A 6,615-nucleotide genomic window follows, 5' to 3' on the forward strand; every position below is an offset into this window, starting at 1 on the left:
CTGTGGCAGGCGTCCCACATATAAAATAGAGGAAGATGGACACAGATGTTAGCTCAGGGCCAATCTTCCTCAGCAAAAAGAGGAGGATTGGCAGTGGATGTTAGCTCAGGGCTAATCTTCCTCAAAAAAAAAAAAAAAATATCTAGGAGCAAGGATCTCAGATTAAATTTCTATGTATCTCTCCCAGCACCTCAAATTGTTCAATATTCATAGTAGATGCTCAAAAGTAGCAGAATATGCCATCCCAAAATATGCCTCTTTGGCATAAGGATTATTTTGAGCTGAAGGCAATTGAGAAAAAGCAGATACAAGACAAATTCTCTGCCCTGTCTCTATTTGCCTAAAAGCAAATGGGCAAATTTAAATTTTTAAAGTTGTCCCCCTCCTCTCTCTGCTGGGAAGGACAGAAGTTAATCACCAGAGACAACTCTAGACCCTTATCTGCCTAGAATTGTCAGCAGAGGAATCTAGGTGACAAAGCCTGTAAAAACTAGCCCTTGACCACCACTGTTTCCCCATATATTTACCTTCCCACCATTTGCCACCTCTAGAAACTCAAAGTCCTTTTCTTTTGTCTTGTCACTTCTCTAAAAATTGATTGCTCTTTTGTTAAGATGCTATATAGGCCCAAGTTCTGATGTCCCCTTGAGTTCATCCTCCCTGGGTGCTCCCATGTGTATGCAGCCGCCCTGCACGTGCTAACTTCTGTAGGTTTGCCCCTTGTCCTTCTGTCTTGTTAGTCTAGTCTACTGGCCCCCAGCCAATGAACCTAAGATGGGTAGAGAAAATAGACTTTTTTCTCTCCTACGACGCTCAATAGACTATAAACAAAAAAAAAGTGTTGAAGACGTTGATTATGATAATTTTTCTATTTTCTCACCGTCTTGATATTATAAGTGGATATGAGAAAAGAAAAAAAGAAGGGAAGAAGAAATGGGATCCACAAATGAAAAGAAAAAGAAGAGGAGAAGTAAGGAAGGATGGACAAATGAAATGAGGGCCACCCGATTCTCGATTCGAGTGGAATTTTTTTCAGTGCGTTCAAACGGCACTTCAACCAAAATCAGTCTATCGAATGTGGCTGCAGAGAAATCCGGATTATGAGGTTTGAGCAGTGTCTGCGACTCACACCCTAAAGCCCCAGAACACTTTGTCCCCACCCCACACAGCAAAAGACTAATGTATTGGCCACCTCCCACCTACCAAAAGGTTTTCTTTTTAATCAGCAGACTTTATTTTTCAGAGTAGTTTTAGTTTTACGGAAAAATCGAGCAGAAAGTACAGAGAGTTCCCGTAAACTCACTCCCCACCTCAAGCTTCCCCTATTATTAACATCTTGTATTAGTATGGTACATTTGTTGCAATTAAAGAATATCAATACATTTATATTAACTGAAGTCTATAGTTTACAATAGTGTTGACTCTCTGACAACGTGTTGTACGTTCAATGCGTTTTGACAAACGCATGATATCATGGCAGTGTCATACAGAATTAGTTTCATTGCCCTAAAAATCCCCCTTGTTCTAACCCCTACAATGACTCATCTTTTTACTGTTTCTATAGTTTTGCCTTCTCCAGGATGTCATAAAGTTGGAATCATATAGTATTATTAGCCTTTTCGGACTACTTCTTTCCTTGGCAATACATGTTTCAGTTTCCTCACTGTCTTTCTGTGGCTTGATAGGGCATTTCTTTTTGTTGTGAAATACTATTCCATTTTCTGGATATAATAGAATTTGTTTATCCATTCACCTAAGACGTGCTTTTAAGTTTTGGTAACTACGATTAAAGCTTCTATAAATATCCGTGTGCAGGTTTTCATGTGAACAGAGATCTTCAGCTCATTTGGAGAAATATCAAGGAGCATCAGGGCCTGATCACACAGTAAGACTGTGTTTAGCTTTGTAAGAAACTGCCAAACTGCAAAATGTTTTTCTGATTTTCATTATCATTTTACTTCCTTTTTTTGGGGCATAATGATGTTTGAGAGTTAATCCAACCCCCACTGGTCTTGACATAGCCACAAAAATAAAGTTTCAGGGAAGGAGGAGCAGGGGGACGAGAAAGAAAGAAGCTGTATATGAGAGCAGGAGCTTGTTGCAAAGCAAGCTTGTTAAAGAGAGAGTTTCCTGTTTTCTCCCCTGCATTGCAGACCACATGGTGCTGGTCTCACCCCCACAGCCAGCTGCCAGCACTGCTGGGCAGTCCTTAGCACAGCATGGGGCTTCTGAGTTGCGGAGACACTTGTAGATAAATTGGACTCCTCCAAGGCTGGGCAGAGGGACCTGTGAACTCTGCAGCCCTTTGGACACAACAGAACGCAAGCAAGAAGCATCCTTCCTCTGTATCTGGGGTGAGTCTGAACCCACATCTGTTAATCATCCCAGCGCAGGGAGCTGGGCGTCACTGTCAATGCCAGAACCCTGAAATTCCACCAAAGCAGCAGCTGCTGCGAGCTTCTTCCCTACACAGTCTCGGGCTAAACCCAGACAGAGCACGTGTCATTTCGTGAGTGAGGAGCGCTGAGCTGCAGCCGGATGTGGAGCCACTTGCTGCATAATCTTAGAAACTTCCCTGGCTTCTCTGCCTCCCACCTCCACCGTCAGCAGCCAACCTTAAACGGGAATAACACCGAGAACCATGTGAGCCGCTCAGACAAAACACGATTTATAATCTTTTAATCACTACCGGGCTAGACAAGCTTCTTCCAACACAAACTTCCCACACATCCTCCGCTCCTTTTATTTCACTCCCACGAATCCACAAAGTGCCTCCACAGAGACATTGCAAAACTTCGGCAGCAAATGGGATAATGGGAGGTAGCTTCCAGCCGTTTTCCTGTCTTTGTGGGAGCTTTAGTACAAAAACACAGTTTAACATCTGGGGAAGGGTCCTTCCAAAGCAGGAGGGGAGGGAGTGATATTGTACGTGTAAGGTGTCAACCTGAGACCAATTTGCAAGTTACACCTCTGTGCCGCGTATGTCACTACTAGAAACCTGGGAACCTGGGTCAGGGACCTGCAGCTGGCTTCTGCTAAAGCAACATGCAAGTCAATTCAGAGACTAACCCCAGGCACCATGCATTTCAGTTCTGTTTTCTCTTGTAAATGGTTCTACTTGAGCTTATGATAAACTGAAAAGTCAGTTTTGATTTCTAGGTCAATAGATGTCAAGAAAAGCCTACTCTTTGTATCAGTTAAAGTTAAAAAATGCCCCCCCCCCCCCCATTTTTTCACCTGGAAAAATTCCCCTGAATTTAAAAACAGGCCTCCACGCTTTTCGTAAGTCACGATAGGGCTTCTTCGGGGGCAAGCCATTGTTGGCTGGGCAGGCATGCACATCTATGCCACCTCTTTTCCCTGCACTTTATTTTTTTTATTTTTATCTTATTTTTTTTGCCTAGAGTGAACACTGAAGTATAGAGCCTTCAGAAGTACTTCAGATTCCATTACAAAGAAAACCGTGAATAATGCATCAGCACCTCCTGCTTTTATTTAATCTCTACCAGTTGGAGATAGAAGTGCAGCTACTGTGTCCAGCTGGTCTCCTGGCTCTGGAGGCCAGGAACACTGGGCTGAGGGATCTGCAAGACCCACAGGTAGTGTGTGCTCCAGAGCCCTTCAATGCCGCAGTCCAGCTGAAGGCTCCAGACATGGCATCCGGCTCACTACGGACTCTCCTACATCTAGTGGAGCTGTGAAACCCTATTTGAGGCTGGCACAGCAAGTGCGTCTAAGAGTTACATCTTCCTTTCTCTGTTTTTTTTTTTTCTTTTTGTTTGTGAGGAAGATTGGCCCTGAGCTAACATCTGTTGCCAATCTTCCTCTTTTTGTTTGAGGAAGATGATAGCTGAGCTAATATCTGTGCCAGTCTTCCTCTATTTTATGTGGGATGCCGCCACAGCATGGCTTGAGGAATAGTGCTAGGTCTGCACCCACAAACTCTGGACTGCCAAAGTGGAGTGTGCAAACTTAACCACTAAGCCACCAGGCTGGCCCTATTCTTTTCTCTACTTTTGTAAAACCCTGTCCTATTCCTAAAAAAGCAAACAAGCTCTCCCACAAAATAAAAGATTATGATAAAAATTCTGCTTAGTCCATTAAGGTGGAAAGTTTCGATGTCCCATAAGACAAGTCCCTTTGTACTTAAGCACACTGAGTGTGACATATAGGAAAATTGTCATCACTGTCCACCAAGAGTAAATGATGATGATGGATAGCTTTGAAATATAAGATACTACGAGACTTTTTCATTTCTGGGGGGATATCTTGTATGTCTGTGCTATGATAAATATTTTAAATAAATAAAAGTATATCTGTTTTTATGATAAATAACATGTAAATATTGGGATACAAAACAGTGAAATGGCCAAGCAAAAAAGTTTTCATATACCTACGTACACATATATCTTTATAGTTTAATTAGTGTAGGTACAAAATATTGAAAAACCAACTACTCTTAGCAAATATGGAATCAGAAGTAAATATGAAACCAAAGGTTTTAGATAAGATAGGACTTTGAAAATAATCATGAATTTGAATTTAGCTGGGACTTTGGGACATATTACATCTTTTTCACGGTGTCTATTTCTCACGTTTTGTCACACTAATGCTTGCTGCACACTCATGCATATGCATGCAATTATTTTCTACTCTGTTAGAGTTGTTCTTTGTATTTTGATCCCCAGCTGAAGCATTTGAATTTCTTTCTGGACCAAAATAAAGGCTTAGCACTTTGAGAGTTGTTTTATTTTTACAACCTTGGCAAAGCAAGTGTCATTGATTAAATGTCTGATTTCCAGGAGAGATAAACTTGGCAGATTCTGGCTTTCTGAGACTGCTGGACTGGCCCCAACTAAAGGAGAGATTCCAAGCGATGCATTTTATTTTAATGCATGCTAATAGATGTCCTGTGGCTGTCACTGGATCTCGTGGAGGGGGGTGGGTAACACGTGTGCATATGTGGTGAGCAGGAGGGAGAGGCTGTCTTGAAGACGAGAATCTAAGCAACCTCACTCAGTCTCTCTCATGGAAAGTAACGTTTGTCCACAGCAGTACTTGATAACTATTGTCCCAGACTGTCCCAAAGTTGCAATTCACTTGTTTCAGCAGCTTTGTTTCAAAATAATGGACCCAAGTTTCATTTCAGCGCAAGATCCCTCTCGGGTGCCTTCACTGTTTTGCGATGGGTATATGCAGCTGGATCCAAGGAGATACCAGCTCGCTATAGTTTGAACTGCAGTCCACACTAGGTTTTCATTAATTTATTAACCCACGAAATCCCAGTGGGGAAACACCTTGAATCCTTTTGTTTTAACATTTCAGCACTGCTATTCATAAAAACTGCCGAGCCTTTCAATTTCCCTCTCTATCCTTGCCAGCAAAGCAAAATACGTTTTTAAGTGTTTGGAAACAAGGGAGAGTAAATGTGATTTAAATGTGTTTCACACACACACACACACAGGCATGCGTGCAACACACACTTGCCCATTATTGTTCCCTGCCACCACCTGTGTCCAGAGGCTGAGAATCAGTCTTGCCCTCCGACCTCGTAACTCATGGGAGGTGAAACCCCCTTTTAAGCAACATATATAGCTGGGGGAGTTTGGAGTTTCCTCTGCTCATTGTGGTCCCCAGCCCTGCCCAGCATCTTTGGTACGAAGTGTTTGTGGGTCAGTTTTACGAGATGCTGAAATCTTCCAGAACAAACGCTGTCCACGTGATTTTTTTCGGGAAGACTTTTGCAAACGTTTAAAAACAAAAGTGAAGTGGGTGCGACCTTTCATTAATAAAGCTCTCATTTTGTGGCAAACTTGAAGCCTTGAGCATAAAACCAGAGTTATGTTTTCATCCGGGCCCATCTAACCATCATCGCAGTGCCCATGTATTTGACTTAAACTGCCACTTTTTTGCCAAAAATGCAACCAGGCAGAGAAAGCACTGTTCACTCCGACTACCAAAGGGCCAAATTATTATATTTCTAGCAACAAGCACCTCCCTCAGGAATCCATAATTTTCAGCTTATGGTAAATCTTCAATAATTTGGATTTCCCGGGGGAAAGTCAATATTAAATTAGAAGGTAATTATACAGCATTTTACATAAAAGCCACATTATTATTGTTACATAGTGCATTCTTTATTTGGAGAAATGTTAACCATATGTGTACCGATTTAGTTCCTAACAAACTTCCTTCTGCAAAAAAGATGAGAACATGTAATGGCCACATGATATAAATAGATTCTTTTTAAAATTTTATTTATTTATTTATTTATTTTTTGAGGAAGATTAGCCCTGAGCTAACATCTGCCACCAATCCTCCTCTTTTTGCTGAGGAAGACTGGCCCTGAGCTAACATCCATGCCCTTCTTCCTCTACTTTATATGTGGGACGCCTGCTACAGCATGGCTTGATAAGCAGTGTGTTGGTCCACACCAGGATCCGAACCGGTGAACCCCTGGCCACTGAATCAGAATGTGTGAACTTAACCGCTGCACCACAGGGCTGGCCCCTAAATAGACTCTTTTTAAGGGGTGCAGAAATAAGTAAGCTGAACGTTTGCTGGAAATGTGCTTGATTTTGTTTTCAAAACTTTAGTCCTTGACCAGGTGATACA

General features: G+C 42.0%; 1 long non-coding RNA gene across 1 annotated transcript; it reads left to right on the forward strand.

The window, feature by feature from the left end:
- Nucleotides 1–2,061: 2,061 nt before the first annotated feature.
- On the forward strand, nt 2,062–4,739 carry LOC139079909 (uncharacterized). Its single transcript, XR_011533939.1, has 2 exons — nt 2,062–2,354; nt 3,405–4,739. It is a non-coding gene; the product is annotated as an uncharacterized lncRNA (long non-coding RNA).
- Nucleotides 4,740–6,615: the final 1,876 nt, after the last annotated feature.

Source organism: Equus przewalskii, chromosome 27, assembly GCF_037783145.1.
Source record: "Equus przewalskii isolate Varuska chromosome 27, EquPr2, whole genome shotgun sequence".
Lineage (NCBI taxonomy): Eukaryota > Metazoa > Chordata > Mammalia > Perissodactyla > Equidae > Equus > Equus przewalskii.